Genomic DNA, 19,535 nt, shown 5'->3' on the forward strand with positions numbered 1-19,535 from the left:
CAGAGTTCATTTTGTAGTGATTTTCAATTTCACCGTCATTTAGCTCTCTAAACAAATCGGTAAATGACTGAAAAACAGCAAATGATGTCAGAACGTGTTGGAAATTGATGACGTCGCTTTGAGTGATGCATACTGAACGCAAAAATAGGCTGGAGTTCAAATAAGTTTAAAAAACATTGAAGTGCCCGTGTAACAGATGAGTTCTCGTCCGAAACCCTGATACTCCGAAAGAGATTGTCCAGTTTGTACACGAGGTGCGTCCAGTTTGTACACGAGATGATTATCATAAAAAATACATTGATTATAAATGATCTTTTTGTGTACAATCTGAATTGTCAATATGAGTCCTCAACGGTTTAGAAACCTGTGAAGACTCATATTGCGACCACAAATTCTACACATAGAGTTCAATGAAGACCAAGTGCTTGTGATAGTTTGAGAAGTAACATATTTAAGGTGGTAAAAATCTTGCTAGGGGAGCGAGGTGGGACTAAAAACAGCCTGCCACAACCTCTTTACTACCGGTTCGTGCCACGAACCGGTACTAAAGGTGCTGGCCGGGCCCCATTCTCTTTAGTACCGGTTCGTGGCATGAACCGGTACTAAATGAAGTGCCGGTGTAACAGATGAGTTTTCATCCGAAACCGGCCTTAATACTTCGAAAGAGATTGTCCAGTCTGTGCACGAAGTGCATCCAGTTTTTGCCGTATTGTCCAGTTTGTACACGAAGTGCATCCAGTTTTTGCCGTAACGCAAGAAGTCCGGAGTTGTAATAAGTTATTAAAAATAAAAAAGAGACGCAAAGCTCGTTAATTAGCTTCAAGCCTTTCGGAATAGTGTAGACTGCACTGCACATAGCTCCATGCACTCTACCCTATTACTCAAGGCTTGAAGCTACGCAACGTGAAGGTGAGCATTGCGCCTCTTCTTCATCGTCTCTGCACTCAGGGCTTTTAAACCGCTCCTAGTGCCTCTCTCTTCGCGAGGTGGGACTAAAAAACAGCTTAGTAAGAAACTCTAGTACCGGTTCATGCCACGAACCGGTACTAAAGGTGCTCGTGGGGCCACAGCCTCATTAGTACCGGTTCGTGGCACGAACCGCCGCTAAAGGTTCGCCACGAACCGGTACTAAAGATCTCCTCCCGCCTAGCCGTTTGAACCGGCACTAATGGACACATTAGTGCCGGCTCAAATGCAAACCGGCACTAATGTGTCTCACATTTGATCCTTTTTCTACTAGTGACAGTTCTCAAATAACTAAGGTCCCCATACCCTATGTATAGTTCATATGCGTCCGTAAACTGTGTACGATGATGTATCTTATGTGCATACATTGCTATACTTTGTATATTAATACCATACGTGATATATTGTATGAGGAAATTTTATTAAGAATTATGTTGGTACATATTCCATGAAGCTTTGAAATGTCTACAACATTTGACTATGTTAAGAGTAAACTCCAAAGGTTATTTTCATATATATGGATTTTATATAGTTTCATTGGGTATTTATTGGAATGTGCAACTGGACAACGGCTGAGTGTTACTATCCCTTACATAACGGAACAAATGGAGTATATCTTAGGGGAAAAGAAAATTTGTCATTGGTGTACGGTGTATTTCTCAACCATGATAATTTTTAGTGTATTCTCTCGTGTCAAGTTACTGTATGAGTGTGCTTTTTTCAGCTTGCACAAAACTAGACAAATCCAAACTCTCCATATAGTCAATTCAGGTATCGCCATATATAAACCGGATTCTTATAAAGGTGACCTATACAAGAAGCTTTAACTTCATACACGACTTCTTGATGAGATTGTATTGTATAGTGAAGAGGAAGAATACTCCTCGATCAACACATGTACGTTGAACCAGACAATCAGTGATGAATTACAGTTTAACTACAAACATACCTGGATAACTGGATCCAAATTGAGCTCCGTTAATACATGGATGCAACCATTTCTTATCTGAATTCCCTCCTTCCTGCATTGCCTCATTTGCCTTCTTCATCCACTTTGCAACATTTGTATGACACTTCTCATTTTTCTCCTCATCCATCACCATCAAGATGCACCTCTCCATCTCACATGCGCTCTCCACCGACTTTGATGTGGTTGACTGGTCTGTGGACCATGGCATTGCCACCATTGGCACGCCAGCAACCATTACTTCCGTTGCTAAATTTCATCTGCAGTGCATCATGGAACAACATGCAAGTCAAAAAGTGCAATATAGAACCCCTCATAAAACTTATATTTATAGCAAAAAATACAAAATTTCTCATATAATGCCTATGGCCTTATGCGCCAAGACCCCAAGCGGTGGACACCAAGGCACGATTAATCCATTCTCGCACCTGTCATGGAATTATTCAGATACTAGCACAATGCCCTTTGCTTAATTAGGAGATTGTCCAAAGATGTTGATGTCTTGTCGTTGTTATGTGAGTCGTGATTAAAAAGAGAGAGAAAATATAACTAAAGCTCATCCTTCAGTCGCTGGATAATCTTAAGCGACCATAGTGCGTTATTTGCAAGATTAATTGTGATATAACATTTTGAATTTTGAAACATAGGAATATGAGCATGCATGAGTAAGTTGAATGCACAAGATTGTGGACCAAATAGGAGAACAACGTCTATCGCCACGTTAGAGTTAGAATTGCAAGTATAAGCACGTTGAAAAGATCTTTATTTATTTATTTGTATGGTGCCACATGTGGATAGAAAATATAACGAAAACTCATTACTAGTCTCACATGTGGATAGAAATGTATTTATTTATTTGTATGGTCTCATATATGAACTCGTCATCAACTCCAACATTTATAAATGCCTAGAAAAGATCTATTGTGCCTCACTGAACCTCACAATGGAGAGAAAAGGCTTGTTAGAATTGCAGAGCACATTTCCAAGCCCGACAAGCTCGCCGACATCAAGGTTGTAGACCGTCCGTATGCGCCGTTGTTGGGCCGGTGCTGCTGCCGCTCGTGGATGGGAGTGCCTTACAGGGGAGGCTCGGCGTCGAGTTCGTCACCGCGCCGGAGTGGTACCCCGCTGGACGAGGTGGACCACATGGTCGTCAACTCCTTCCGCTAACTCGAGCCAAATGTGAGCAGTGAGCACCACGTGTTTATGGTTTTGGTTAGCTGAACGTAATCTTGCCAAACAAACATAGAACCGTGACTTTTGACCAGAACAAGAAATTTTGACATGTTATGAAACAAAAAAAATATAATTTTTACGTCTTAAGATTCTCAAATGGATTACAGATGTTGTAAAATTCAAATGTAAATATATTGCTCTAGCCTGCACCATTGTGCGCAAAGTCATATAACAGCTTTCTTATTGAGGCGGCAGATTACATGGAAGCAAAATGGCGCGCAAACACAATTGCCCAGACATTGCCGTCATTCTACGTAGACGACGATCGTCTGCCATCGAACAAGACCTATGGCTTCGACCTTGCATCTTAGCGTTCTGCATGGCATGGCTCGACAAGCAGGCTCCTTGCTCTGTGCTCCTCACATCCTACGACACAATCGCCATCCTCGAAACTATTCAATTGGAAGAGCTATGTCATGGACTGTGCAGCCCCTCGACAAACCTTTCCTCGGGAGTTGAGGTCCAACAACCAAAGAGACAGATAAGTTGCCCCAAGAACTACTTGACAAATGCAACATCATTTGAAATGCAACCACGAGACTAATTGTTCCATTTTTCCCTCAGCTGCAGGTGTTGACTCATAGGTCCAACGGTATGAAATGAACCCACTTCTGCACTTGTAGCAAGACGGCTCACAATTGCAGTGAAATGTGTCAAATGAATACAAATTAAGCCTACAATCTGTTGGAAATATGAGCAATTTATCAAATAATTTTGCTAACGGAAATACTAGATAAAGCATGACTAATATAGCAAAGATAAAGCAAGTCATGCAATCTGACAGAAAGAAGGTAAATAGCATCTGCATATCTGAACTTGAACTAAATACATCTAGAACAGACACTAGATGAAATTGCATATGCGAAGTAGAACCTAACATATGTAGGGCAGAAACTAGAGCCAAGAACTGTAGCAGGACTCCTAACAGAAAGAACAAGAACACGTACGGGACAGCAGCAGCAGAAGCACTGGACTTGGGGTCGACATCATCTCCAGCCATGTCATCGATGAGGTTGTTGACGTCGGGGAAGAAGTCGTCGTCGGGGAAGTAGTCGTCGGAGTTCGTGATGAAGAAGTCAGTAGTCGCTCGGAGCGCTCCCCAAAATCCTTATCACCCTTCTACCGTAAAGGACTCAAAGTGGTGCGGTTTCGGAGGCCTACTGTCCCGACTCGCGGTGCACGCCGCTAGCTGGTATGAGGAAGATAGCAGCAGCTTAGAGATTGGAACCGGTGGCGAGAGGAAGAAGAAGTTCTGGTGCATCTCTCTGAGAGGAGCGACCTCCCTTTTATAGGCGCAAGAGAAGGAGGCGAGAGGCTGCGCCGGGAGCTGAAGGGAACGAGGGAGATGAAACGAACAGGCAGAAGCCAAAGGGTGCAGCGTTCGTATTCAATATCCACTACAGCAAAATCTTTCCAGCTCCCGAGTGACCTTTCGTATACCCGTAGTGCGTGGCAAAAATTTAGACATCGGCTCGGCTCATTCCCGCAACCCGCGGCGCGTCGTGACGAGGCGTGGCGTGGCGTGGCGTGGCGAGGCGGGCGGTGGAGGAGGAGCGCGCGTGGATGTCCCTCTTGTTCTCATGCTCATACAAGTGTTGAAAGAACCTCCCTTATAAGGAGGTCCAGCTCCCACTAAACTAGCAATGTGGGACTAACCTTTAGTAGTATCCCTTGCCTTGCACAAATGGGCTAAGTGGGCCTCTAGGATTTATTTAGGAATTTCTGAAATAGTTATTGGGTTGTCGCAAAATAGACTAAATTCCAGAAATCCCCCACCAGATCCCAGAGGCACACGGAAATTTGCCTTTGGTTTCAAAACACTGTTTTATATACCGGTATTGCAGTGGAGACTATTAAGTTGAACTTCCACCTAGAACTCTATGCTACACTAGTAAGCAACTTGAACAATGGACTGGACCTTGAACTGCAAGTTTTCTGCGAATCTAGCTTCACACAAAGCCTTGACTGATACTAGGCTACCGTGGGTCTTCCCCACGGGTGGAGCTTACGCGTCATACTCCGTGACCTTTCATGAGTTTACTAAAGAGAACCTTACTCTCATAGATTGCGACGTTTAACAATCAGACTTATATAGGTGTGTTCTTCAAAAGATGTTCTGCAGGACAACATCTCTGCTTAAAAGAGCCACTTATAACACATTAAGATATACATCAACCTGCCATGCAGATTAGGAGAATATTGCATCTTCATGGAGTAGTATTGTTAATAGTAAGGATACTCTCCTCTCAGTTGATCAACAGCTTGTCTTCCACATCTAATTCACGAGATCTCCGATCACAAAGAATATGTTACCACTGTGAACAACTCATATTGTGGGTCTCATACCCATCTCCCTCGATGCATTATCTATCACATTACGTGATAGACCCTTAGTAAAAGGATCTGCCAGATTTTTAGACGTTTGGATATAATCCAATGCAATAACTCCGGAGTTTCTCATTTTCCTGACGGATTTTAACCTTCTCTGAATGTGTCTTGATGATTTCTTGTTATCCTTTGAGCTGCTCACTTTCGTGATTACAGTTTGATTGTTGCTGTTCATAAGGATACCCGGTGCAGGTTTCTCAAGAACCGGCAAGTCATTCAAGAGCCGACGAAGCCCATCTGCTTCGACCCTAGCTGTATCTAGTGCTGTGAGTTCTCCTTCCATTGATGACCTCGTTAAGGTGGTCTGCTTGCAAGACTTCCAAGAAACAGCGTCACCTCCATGAGTGAATACATAACCGCTCGTGGCCTTTATCTCATCAGCATCTGAGATCCAGTTTGAGTCACTATACCCTTCAAGCACCTTTGGGTGCCCGGTGTAGTGAATTCCATAATTCGCAGTGCCTTTCAAATGAGGCAAAACTCTCTCTAGAGCTTTCCAATGCACATCTCCTGGTTTTGAGACAAACCGATTCAGTTTGCTAACAGCAAAAGAGATGTCAGGTCTTGTAGCACTGGCTAAGTACATAAGCGAGCCAATAATCTGAGAATATTTCAATTGATCTCTAGCAATTCTTCGATTCTTTTGAAGTAACACAATCGCATCATATGGTGTTGGAGAGGGCTTGTAGTCACTATAGCCAAAGCGACTCAAGATCTTTTCTACATAGTGAGATTGAAGCAATGTAATCCCACCATCATCGTCTCTCAACAACTTGATGTTCAGAATGACATCATCCACTCCTAAATCCTTCATCTCAAAACAACGAGATAGGAAATCCTTGACCTCCTTAATAACATTAAATTTTTTTCCTAAAATCAGTATGTCGTCAACATACAAGCAAAGCATAACTCCCTCGCCCCCATCATGGCGATAGTACACACATTTGTCAGCTTCGTTCACAACAAAGCCTGCAGCTGTTAAAGATCTTTCAAACTTTCATGACACTGTTTGGGTGCTTGCTTGAGTCCATACAAAGACTTCAGCAACTTGCACACTTTTCCTTCCTGACCATCTAGTACAAACCCATCTGGTTGTCCCATATAAATTTCCTCGTCCAACTCTCCATTTAGAAAAGCAGTCTTAACATCCATTTGATGAACAAGAAGACCATGTGAGGCAGCTAGTGAAAGTAGAACTCGAATAGTGGTCAGTCGGGCCACATGTGAGTAAGTATCAAAGAAGTCTTCACCTTCCTTTTGGGTATAACCCTTAGCCACGAGCCGAGCCTTGTACTTTTCAATAGTACCATCAGGCCTAAGATTCTTCTTGAATACCCATTTGCATCCTATAGGTTTGCACCCATAAGGACGATCAGTTATCTCCCAAGTTTCATTCGCCAAGATGGAATCCATCTCGCTACGAACCGCTTCCTTCCATTAGTCAGCATCTTCAGATGCATAGGCCTCTGAAATAGAACTGGGAGTATCATCTATGAGATACACAAGAAAATCATCACCAAAGGACTTTGCAGTCCTCTGTATCTTGCTCCTAGTAGGAACTTTATTGTTCTCCTCCCATGATTTTCAAAGTGTTCCGTCGAAATGGCAGGTTCGGTAATTGTAACTGGTTCCTGATTCGATGAACTAGGCATCTCCTGATTAGATGAGGTAGCCATATCCTTCATTGGAAAGATATCTTCAAAGAAAGTCGCATCATTCGATTCCATGATCGTACCGACATGCATGTCAGGTACCTCAGATTTTACAACCAAGAATCTATAACCAATGCTATGAAAAGCATATCCCAGGAAAACACAATCCACGGTCTTTGGTCCAAGCTTGCGCTTCTTTGGAATTGGCACATTGACTTTCGCCAAACAACCCCGGGTTCGTAGATAAGAGAGTTTTAATCTTTTCTTCTCCCATTCCTTGAATGGACTTATCTCTTTATTCTTTGTGGGAACTCGGTTTAGGACATGACATGCAGTCCATATCGCCTCCCCCCACCATGTCCTGGAGAGACCCGATGTGTCTAACATGGCGTTAACCAAATTTGTTAGAGTACGGTTATTTCTTTCGGCCACCCCATTTGACTAAGGTGAATAGGGAGGCGTCCTTTCATGGATTATACCACGTTCCGCACAAAAAGCATCAAATTCATTGGAAAAATACTCTCCACCACGGTCGGACCTAAGCCACTTGATTTTCCGATCAAGTTGGTTTTCCACTTCAGCTTTATAGATCTTGAAAAAGTTCAAAGCCTCATCCTTAGATTTCAGAAGATACACACGGCACTATCTAGTGGAGCATCAATTAACGTCATGAAATATTTCTTTCCACCTTTTGTCAAAACACCATTCATTTCACGTAGATCTGAATATATGAGCTCTAGTGGTGAAAGATCTCACTTTTCCGCAGTCGTGTGAGACTTACGAGGTTGCTTAGCTTGCACACAAACTTGACACTTAGATCCCTTGACGGTGGTGAAACTAGGGATTAAGTTCAACTTCGCTAGTCGCGACATGCAACCAAAGTTAACATGACAAAGACGTGAATGCCACACATTTGATTCACTATTGTTGCAAACATGATTAACAACTTTATTGCAAACGTCTGACAAGGATAAACGAAACAGGCCTCCCGACTCATAGCCTTTACCAACAAAGGTTCCATACTTGGATATTACAAATTTATTCGACTCAAAGACAAGCTTATAGCCATCTCTACATAGAAGAGATCCGCTAACAAGATTTTTATTGACGGAGGGGACATAATGCACGTTCTTCAGCCGCACGATCTTCCCCGAAGTAAACTTCAGATCGACCGTGTCAACACCACGAACAGAAACACTTGAACCATTGCCCATCAGCACGGTAGAAGTCCTTGTGGTCTGATAAGACGAAAACATGGAAATATCACCGCATACATGCACATTAGCACCCGTGTCAATGAACCAATCAGGAGAATGACATACTGAAAGAATAGTGGGAAATATACCATACCCAGCATCCTTCATGTCAGTGTCTCCAATGACAAGATTAGCGTTCTTGCCGCCTTTCCCAGGATGACGCTTGTCATAGCGATTAGGGCAACTAGGAGCCCAATGATCAGGATCCCCACACACATGACAAACACCTTTCTTCTTGTCGTTCTTCTTCTTGAAGTTCGTGTGTTGCACAACCTTGTTCTTCCCATAAAACTTTGCTTTACCATCAAACTTGCCCTTGTTCTTGAACTTGTGGGGATGGAAGTTCTTCTTCTGTACCAGATTGGCACTAGATCCTCCCTCAATACCTCGAGCACGTGTGTCCTTTGCTCTCGCCTTTTCTTCAACCTCAAGAGTGCCAATGAGATCCGGGACGGAAAACTCCTGTCTCTTATGCTTCAGTAAGGTAGCAAAGTTCCTCCACGAAGGAGGAAGCTTAGTGATGATACCTCCGGCAACAAACTTGTCCGGTAGCATACAACTGAAGTGCTCAAGTTCTCTGGCAAATGACTGTATCTCACGAGCTTGCTCAACCACGGAGCGCTCTTCGGTCATCTTGTAATCATAGAATTGCTCCATGATGTACAGCTCAGTACCAGCATCCGAGACCCCAAACTTGGCCTCAAGTGCATCCCACATATCTTTTCCATTATCAATTGACGCATAAGCATCAACTATGTTCTCACCAAGAACACTCAAGAGAGCAGCCTTAAACAGAGTATCCATTTTCTGAAAAGCTTGTGCCTGTTGAGCATCAAGCTCTCCTTCAGGTTTGCCAAGAGTGGCGTCATAGCAACTCATGGTTTGAAACCATAAGACTGCTCTCACGCGCCACCTCTTATAGTGGATACCCTCAAACATAGGAGGTCTCATGGAAGCAGCAAAACCACTTGGTGTAAATTGCCTATAATAAGGTTTTTGGATTGTTGGAAATATGAGCAATTTACCAAATAATTTTGCTAACGGAAATACTAGATAAAGCATGACTAATATAGCAAAGGTAAAGCAAGTCATGCAATCTGACAGAAAGAAGGTAAATAGCATCTGCATATATGAACTTGAACTAAACACATCTAGAACAGACACTAGATGAAATTGCATATGCGAAGTAGAACCTAACATGTGTAGGGCAGAAACTAGAGGCAAGAACTGTAGCAGGACTCCTAACACAAAGAACAAGAACACGTGCGGGACTACAGCAACAGAAGCACTGGACGTCGGGGAAGTAGTCGTCGGAGTCCGTGATGAAGAAGTCAGTAGTCGGCCTACTGTCCCGACTCGCGGTGCACGCCGCAAGCCGGAAGATAGCAGCAGCTCAGAGATTGGAACACCAGCGGCGCGGCGGAGGAGGAGTGCGCGTGGATGTCCCTCTTGCTCTCATGCTCATAAAAGTGGGGAAAGAACCTCCCTTATAAGAAGGTCCAGCTCCCACTAAACTAGCAATGTGGGACTAAACTTTAGTAGTATCCCTTGCCTTGCACAAATGGGCTAAGTGGGCCTCTAGGATTTATTTAGGAATTTCTGAAATAGTTATTGGGCTGTCCCAAAATAGACTAAATTCCAGCACAATCATCTTGATTTCAGGTTGTTTCTTGATGCATTGTGAATGGGCCTCGACGGCTGATAGAATTTTCACCGGCGCACCCATGATCACAATGCCGCAATGGGTGGACCAACGAACCACTGCAAAGTATGTGGAGAGCGTGGGGGATCAGCCTGCATGCGCGTCAAGATGAGAAGGGCTAGGTGAGAAGGGAAGATGTGGAGAGGTGATGGGTGGGAAGGAGCGCAAGACGAATGTTTCTATGTGGATGCAAAAGGTAGAAGTCCAAAGCGGCTATGTCTGAAGGAGGGCGCTCAGACAAGAATATTGCAGATTTTGCAGCCAAGTATTTATCGAACCAAGAAAAACAATTAATTATGGAGATTTTCCCAAGTTCCTTAGCCTACACTGAAAGTTTTGAGTCCCTTGTTCTTGAAATCAATCTGCATAACAAAATCACGCGGTAGCTGAAAACTACCTGTTGTAAAATCGAACAGTAAGCTACTTGTTGGAGATCGGAAGGAGCAAAATAAGAGCTGATTCAGTCTAGTCCTGCTATCAGAGCATATATGCACATGAATAAGAGCGCTCGTTGTATATGCAGGCAAAATGTAATGTGAAATTTACACATCACATCAAAGGATTCATACACAAAGTAATGGATCCTTGTGGACAAAACAATTTACACATCACATCGGTCCGCTTCTTCTTTGCCGAGTCGAGAAGCAATGCAATGCGAAATCACAGATCAAAGAAAATTTCTAACTAAATGATAAAAGAGATAAGAGTGCCACAGGTAACAAAATATTTATAAGCACTGCTATAATCTAATAAGATTGACAGGCTCAACGAGACATGCAGGCAAAATGCCTGAAACGAAATGGTACCTCCTGGTGTATTAAGCCATATTGACCAAAAATATTTAGCCATGCACTGCGAAGGTATATATCTGATCATAGCAATGCATGCCTAAAGACAACTGGAATGTTTTTGTTATGACCGACATATTAGGGGCTTAGCCCAGTGGACTGTGGCCCAAGTTATCTTATTGTTATTAGGGTCTTAGCCCAATTATCTTATCATTATTAGGGTCGTTTGCTTAGGAGTCAAGTAAACCTCTTTATATAAGGAGAGGAGATGTATCAATCTAATCAAGCAAGAAGCAATCATTATTTGCTCGGCTTTCCTTAGGGAGCCGGGAGACCTAACCCTAGCCGCCTCTTGCGCCGCCGCCGCCGCCGCCTCTTCTCCACCACGCAAGGACGGCGCCCAGCCGCCGGCCGCCGCGCCCTCGTCCTTGTCTTCCTCCATCTTTCCCCTACAATCTCCGCCCTAGAACCGGCAGAACCCTAGCCCCTAACACCTTGGTATCAGGTAGATCGGTTTCGACGATGTCTGCACCACCACCAATCCGGCCGCTGCCCACCACCACCGCGCCGCCGCCAATCCCCTCCACTGCGCCGCTAGCCCTCCCCATTGCGCCGCTGGGCTCCACCGCCGGCGCCTCTACCGGCCAGTCGCCGCCCCCCTCCACGGGTCCGCCGCCACCACCCTCCATCGCGCCGCTGGTCTACTCCACGCTGGAGATGACCGGCGTCCTCAACGATCTCGTCACCGCCCTCCAGGGCATACTACTATACCTCGCCGGCTCCTACGGGCCGCCGCCGCCCTTGCCGCCGGCCGCCGCGACCGTGCCAGCTGCCCTGCCGTGGTATTCGACACCCTCGGCGCCGACCGGGCCTCTACACCACCACTGGACGCTTCCGCCGCCGCCCACCGCCGCGCCCCAATAGCCGCCGTGGCCGGCGCCAGCCCTCGCCATGTCACCCACACCACCCGGGTCCTCGCCGCCACCGCCCTGGCAGCCACCGCAGCCCGGGGCCACCGCGATGCTGGTTGGACCGCTGCAGCCCCCGCTAGGATCTGCGGGACCTAACCCAGGCGGTCCAGGAGATCCGCCTGTTCTTGGCCGGGTCTAGGGCGTAGGTTGTACGGGAAGGGGGAGGGCTGCGGGACCTAACCCAGGCGGTCCAGGAGACCCGCCTGTTCTTGGCCGGGTCTTACGGGCCGCACCAGGCTGCGCCGCCCCTCGCCGCCACCGCGCCGCCGTGGCAGCCGCCGCACCAGGCGGCCTCCTTCGTGCTCGCCGGGCCGCTGCAGCAGCCGCTGCAGCTGCCATCCACCGCCCCGCCCTGGCTGCAGTGGCAGCCGCCGCTCCTGGTGCCCTCCGTCGCGCCCGGCGCTCTGCCGCAGCAGCCGCTGCCACTGCCCGGCACGACGCCGCAGCAGCCGCTGCAGCTGCAGCGGCCCCCGCCGGTCAGCTCCGGCCCCGCATTGACCGCGTCGGCCGGAATCCCGATCTACCAGGGCGTCCCCATCCAGCAGATGAAGTTCCCGCCGTCGCCGTCACCGCTTCCGGTTTGGATCGCTACGCGCCACGTGTCGGTGGCGGTGAGGCTGCAGGCTGCTACGCGCGGCCTCCTAGCACGTCGGCGTGTATGGGAGATGCATGGTCTGCAGCTGCTGCTCCTCCCAGTTGTCCTTCGCTGCGCAAAGGACCTCGATCTCGTCCCCACGGACAGCGACCTCAAAGTCCGCGGCATCGGTGGTTGGGGGGGCGCACCCCTCTTCGTCATTCTCCATCACAAGCCCTCCACACTTCTCTGTGCGGTGCAGACCAACAGTCGTCCAGTGGGGAGAAGGCAGGGTGTCGCCGACAGGAGCGCACCGCGTAGCACCACTGCATTCCGCCGGCCGCCGCAAGGGCGCCTCTGCTGGTCTCTGTTGCGACCACTTCCAGGTGGCCTTACCCTTGCACTCCTTTTTTTCAAATGGTGTCCATGGGATCCAGGTGGCTGTACACGTGCACGTCCGACGTGCGGATGGTGTCCACTTTTTGTTAAGCGGTCCAAAATAAAGCGTCCTAGTCCATTTCAGGTTGAGAGTAATAAAACAAACCGAGATGTAAAAGGCTTGTTTTTAGGTGTTAGGTTTGTGTTGCGTCAAGTAATTATTATAAGTTGGTTAGGCTGCAGCTCGAGAACAAGCTGCATGTCCAGGTGGGGTGTAGTGTTAGAGTACGTGATGGACCTAATGGGCCTGGGCTGGCGATATAGCCCATTAGTCTTAGGGTTAATTAGAGATAAGGGTCGCTTGCTTGGGAGTCAAGTAAACCTCTCTATATAAAGAGAGGAGATGTATCAATCTAATCAAGCAAGAATTAAGAAGGAAATCCCTTCCTTCTTGCCTGGCCATGGGCAAAAGGCCCCCGGCCGGCCCTCTCGCGCCCTCCTTCTAGCGGCGCCATAACAGTTTTGTTGATAATTGATCTGTATGATAATCAGGACAACATGATGCACAAAAGGCAGTTGAAACATGCTGCTGCTGCACTCGAAATGTTGCAAAGAGCATATACTGTGGGAAACTGATGATACAGGTTGCACGGCAAGCAAACTATCATCAGTGCATAGTATTTATGATTTTCCCACCAAACATCGGACCACGAATTTAACTCAAAGTCTGAATTATAATCGTAATACCATACATGCTTCATAGCTCACATCCGAAAACTTCCATTGCTCCACAGATATTAAGCTTTGTGGCAAATCTGCACCACTGAGAAAGGGTCCTCAAAGGAGTAATTATTACCTGTCTTGAAGCTCCAGGGCCTGCCTCCTTCAGGACCTGTGCTCCCGAGAAGCACCATTACGCAGCAACTACTGGCCATCTTGTTAGAAGCTTGCTGCGCTTTATGAGTTGCCTCATCCATTGAGGATCACATGAAGCTCGGGTTAGCCATGGAGACGGACGCAGTCCTTAGCACCCTTGCACTCCCGAAGAAGAACTTTAGGAAGGCAACCTCCCCGAGCTCCCCTCGGAATTCTTTGTAAGAGAACACCTTGATGCACGACTTGACGCTTTCAGTGGGCTTGACCAGCTTCCAAAAGTTGAGATTCAGCCTGGCACTGCCAGCTTCATAATCACATTTTTTAGACTGCAGGACAAAAAAGCAACTAAATCACTCAAAAGTTCAGCTATGATGAATCATGCTGAGCATATAACGCAAATTAATAACTTGCAGTGCCTCTTATTAATTTTAGAACGAAGGCTCAAGAAGAGCCCGGCTTTGAATTAACAAAGCCATCAACCGGCCAGGATTACAAGAACACCAACTAACAAGAAAAGCAAAAAGAGAAACAAGCGGCTGATACAAGGAGCAAAGCGAAACAGACTCTAAGGCAGTAGCGATAGCAAGCACGCCATGCTGCCGCCATCACCCTACAGGACGACCTACACCAACCGGACAAGCTACGGACTTGAGAGGATGCACCACCGCGCAAGCTTCGTGATCGTAGCCAAACTCGAAGACAGAACAGACACTCCTCTGGAACTGCCACTGCAAAGGGCCCCTGCCCTCTCATCCTGGCTCGAAGGATGCCGCACCGGCAGGCGGCAGCTCGGTTCACCCTAGAACCCAGAGGAAGACGTCCAAGCTGCGCATGAGGAAGGAACTAGGAGCAGACCTGCTAGCACAGAGCACACCATTCCGAGCACCGTCGTCGTCCGCGGTTAAGCCACACCGAAGGGCTAGAGCTGTCGGCCACAGTCACAGCAACACGGGTAACAGCGATGAGCCACCGAAAAAAGGCAGAGAAGCGCCGAGCCAAGCTGCCACCCGCCACCATCACACCCACAACCCGACTCTCTCGCCGCCCCTGCGATCCCCGGACTGCGCCTCCAAGAAGGAACACGACACGGATGTGTCGTCGCCGCCCGAAACAGGGGACCTAGGCTTTCACCTAGCAGGGAACGGAAGGAGGGGAAGAAGGATCCTCACCACAGCCTCCAGGGAGGGGAACGACGCCCATGGCGTCGCCTGCGATGTGGCTGCGCCGGCCAGGGGTTTCCCCCAGATCCAACCCCACTCGACGAGATCCGCGCTGCCGGCGCCCGGGAAGAACGGCCAAAGCCACTAGGACCCGGATCCGGCGATGGAAGGAGCAGATCGGGGCGGAGAGGATGAGATGCATCTGGCGGCCGCAACCGCGCAGGGGAGGCCGCACACCGGCGCCCGTGGACCGACGCCTCCTCGTCCCCCGCGAGACCGAGGGAGGCGCCTCACTAGCTCCAGCCGGAATGGCCCGCCGCCCGGGCCACCCGGCGCTCTCCGCCCGGGGCCGCCGCCCCGGATGCCGAGGCCCTCCACGCGAGGTGGAGCCGCCAGATCCCCCGCCGCCACCTTCATCGGTGTCGAGCGCACGCCGGCTGGCGGCGACGGAGGGGAAGGGGAGGGGGGAGGAGGGGTGCGGCGGCGGCGGTTAGGGTTTCCCCCGAGTCGCCTCGGAGGAGACGACGCGGGGGCGGGGGGGGGGGGGGGGGGGGGGGTGTGGTTCACCTTCTTCTGCCTCTTATTAATTGGGAAAGCATCTGAGGAAGGTGGCAGATATTGTGCTCAAATGAAGCCCCAACCTATGTGGTGACTCGTGAAACACATATTGTACATTATACTACGAGGCATACCTAGATGCTACCCCGTATGGCGTAACAAACAGTAGCTTGATTTCACTAATATGTCTGAGACATGACATGCCAATATCTCCGTGTGTAGAGCTAAACACCAAGTAGCCTAGTAGTACAGAAAAACAGCAACTAAGGTTGCCTCATTATTACAGTTCATGTATAACAAAATTAGAAGTGAGGCTACAGATTCGAGCTGCAGTGTAGTTCTCCTAACACATGTACACTTTTCCAAATATATTCTTCAAGAAGAATTTTCAGATACAAGTCATTACACCTTCTTTGTAATTATTTAATCAGACATAACTGCCTAATACGATGCATCATAGAAGCAAAACATCAATATATATGGCATGCTACACAGACCCCTCCAGCAAATTGTAGGCAGCAATTTGCACCACCCAGAATTCATAACAAATTTCATAACTAAATGAAATTAACATGCAATGCAACCCCCAGAAATATCATTTTGTACTCTAGTCTCTGTAGTATGTGTAAAGAAGACCTGATGGCTAAGAATAAATAGAAGCCTGACAAAAACTTTGTAATTAGTTAATCAGACTTAACTCATGACATGACATGGTCTAGTAGCAAAGAACTAACATGGCATTGAGGTAATATCACACAGATCACCAACAAACTGTAGGTAGGAATGAGCGAGATAATTATATATATGTTCCATATGTCTGGAACTGCATGTGAGTTGCAAAATTCACAGCTGAAATACAGGCCCTAAAGGTGGAGATTGCTCTCCTAAAGTTAGTGCGGCGTGACTAGAAAAAGCCTGATGGCTCATAATAAATGGAATGCTTGACAGTTATGATCATTCACTCGACAGAGCTGTGCAAATCAATGATCAATACTTCCACATGTGAAATTAGCAGAAAGTAACAACTATCAACTAGCTTACCAAGTAGCCAACACGTGAAAGATCAGAAATTGATATGGTGTATGCACTATGCAGTTCCTCATGTTTGTTATTCACACATAACAAGTTGCACAGTATATCCAGAGATCTCATTAAACAATTCATGTGCTTGCTACCATTGTCGATCGCAACAAAAACATGGTCCAATCAATCAAGGTTGTTGCTGAAGAAAAATGAAACAAAGTCTGTATTGATGGTGGTCCTAACAGGTGCACAGTTTATCAAATAAATCCACTGGAGCATGTGCATATCTTGTGAGATTTGTTCTTTAAAGCAAAGTTTCAGGTGTGAACCATGACAAATACCTCCCAAATTACTTGTCTTAGATTTGTCTAGATACAGATGTATCTAACACTAGATACGGAGACAAATCTAAGACAAGTAAATTGGGACGGAGGGAGTATTAATTAACCATAGAGAAGTGCCTGATGTGACACGGTTTAGAGTAACATGATAAACCGCATGGAACTCCAAAAAACTGTAGGTGGCAATGTGTTTAGTTTATCATGTATAAATTTCAAAGTCAGAAACGAGACCTGCATGCCACTTACAACATCGACAGCATGAATATTGCCAAGTAGTATGATATATGGCCACGGTGAGAGACCCTATAACAAGAGGTAAAGAAGCAAAGGAAACAACATTTGGAGAATTGCATAATAGTACATTATCTGTAGTTAATCAATCAGAAGCTGAAAACACACCATCTGCAGCGAACAAAATCTGCTGCCACAAACATTCTACACATAAGACATAGTGGAAACCGGTATGAATGTAAGCAAAACATGAAATAATAAAATACCATAATGTGCAGTGCCTCCAAATTGGGAAAGCAGCCGAGGATGGAGAGAACCATCTTGGAATCGGTGTGGCTTCCGAAACGCACATTCAGACTCAGGAACTTGACGCTAGTGGTGGCGCTTGAACTCGCATTTATCCCGGCCTGGAATGAAACCAATTGAACAAAAAAATCACATATCCAGTATTGGACCTCCAACAGCTGGACATTCTACTAACTGAAGAAACTGTTAGACTACAGACAGGAGATGTATACACCATGACGATGTTGTCTCGCCTCTCCAGGATGGTGTTCCCTGGCTGCAAGATTCCTAATGCGTGCAGCTTGGAAGCATCACCAATCCTGACCCTGGTTCACAAGCCGCCGTCATTGCCCCGGAACCCCTCCAGGATGAGCCGCTCGAGGCGAGGAACCTTCACCACGGCGATGTCCTCCGGAACGGAGCTGCAAATTTGGACGCACCGGAGGCTCTGGCTGACGAGGCGAAGGCGCAGCCCCTTGTTGCATCCATGGATGTTGAGGTCTCCAGGATGGGGCTCTCTCGGCGACGACAACGTCGATGTCCCCGTCCTCCATGACAACGCTGCAGATGTCGAGCTCCCAGAGATGGGGGAAGGAGGTGCGGGTCGGTAATCTTGCCATGTCCGGGAACTTCCAGAGGCTGATGTAGAGGCAAGTGAAGCTGGCGATGCCGAAGAGCGCGGTCGGAAGGGGCACGTCGAGCGGCCATGGGCAGTTGACGAGGGTGAGCTCCTGGACGCCCTTGGTGGCGAGGAGCTGGAGCCAGCGCGCGAGCTGGGCCTGGTACGCGCTCATGTGGCTGGAGGTGAGACGGGCGTAGGGGATGGGTCCCGTGTGCGCTTCGAGGATGGTGGAGATGGCGGTGACGATGGCCGGCGAGTCGGCAGGCGTGGCGGAGGTGGGCGTCGTTCAGGATGATGCGGTCCACGCCGTTAGAGGCGCGCAGGTCGGGGATGAGCTCGGTGCAGATGCGGGTGAGTAGCTCCTCCGTGGATCGGTCCACCTCATGCGGGTCGCGCCGCCTGCTTCGTAGATCGGCCTCCATCGCGGGGTCGACGTTGGTGAACGGCGCTTGCCGGGGACCAGCCATGGTCGGCAGCGGGCGTGCCGGCGAGGGTTTGGGGATTTAGGGGTGGCGAGTGAAGTGGATAGTGGAGTGGTCTGTGACTGAGGAGGTGGATGATAGAGGTGGGCCTTTATTTAGGGCTTCGTGTTTAGTTGGGCCGAATTCCGGCACAGGATGTCTCCAGGCCAAAGTTGTAGAACACATACTAAAAAACATACACGAATTCATATACAAGGTCTATTTAAAATAGGACCGAAGTTGTAAAGCATCAAGAGTGGTGAAGTCATCACGGGCACCTCTCCCCCGTCTACGGGAAAGCATCAAGCCTGGGATTTGATCTAGCCATCAACCATTGTTGCAACCGTAGTCGTCGTCTTCATTCTCATGTCGCTCGCTCATTCGGACGAGTAGTGGCCAACGGAACGATAAGCGGGAATGTGGGGATTCCATTCTTTGCTGTGAAGGAGCTCAAGCATTCAACGGCATGGCTCCGATGATGTGTGAGTAGTTTACCTCAGACCTTCGGGTCCATAGTTATTAGCTAGATGGCTTCTTCTCTCTCTTTGGATCTCAATACAATGTTCTCCCCCTCTTGTGGAGATCTATTCGATGTAATCTTCTTTTGCGGTGTGTTTGTTGAGACCGATGAATTATGGGTTTATCATCAAGTTTATCTATGAACAATATTTGAATCTTCTCCGAATTCTTTTATGTATGATTGGTTATCTTTGCAAGTCTCTTCGAATTATCAGTTTGGTTTGGCCTACTAGATTGATCTTTCTTGCAATGGGAGAAGTGCTTAGCTTTGGGTTCAATCTTGCGGTGTCCTTTCCCAGTGACACTAGGGGCAGCAAGGCACGTATTGTATTGTTGCCATCAAGGATAACAAGATGGGATTTATATCATATTGCATGAGTTTATCCCTCTACATCATGTCATCTTACTTAAAGCGTTACTCTGTTCTTTTGAACTTAATACTCTAGATGCATGCTGGATAGCGGTCGATGTGTGGAGTAATAGTAGTAGATGCAGGCAGGAGTCGGTCTAATTGTCGCGGACGTGATGCCTATATACATGATCATACCTAGATATTCTCATAACTATACTCAATTCTGTCA

The 19,535-nt window shown here is 47.5% G+C and overlaps 2 pseudogenes; one reads left to right on the forward strand and one right to left on the reverse strand.

Moving 5' to 3' along the window:
* Positions 1–2,836: 2,836 nt before the first annotated feature.
* LOC109738163 (UDP-glucosyltransferase UGT13248-like) lies at positions 2,837–10,553 on the forward strand (annotated as a pseudogene).
* Positions 10,554–13,534: 2,981 nt separating this feature from the next.
* On the reverse strand, positions 13,535–18,502 carry LOC120970985 (uncharacterized; annotated as a pseudogene).
* Positions 18,503–19,535: the final 1,033 nt, after the last annotated feature.

The sequence above is a fragment of the Aegilops tauschii genome, chromosome 2 (assembly GCF_002575655.3).
Source record: "Aegilops tauschii subsp. strangulata cultivar AL8/78 chromosome 2, Aet v6.0, whole genome shotgun sequence".
NCBI lineage: Eukaryota > Viridiplantae > Streptophyta > Magnoliopsida > Poales > Poaceae > Aegilops > Aegilops tauschii.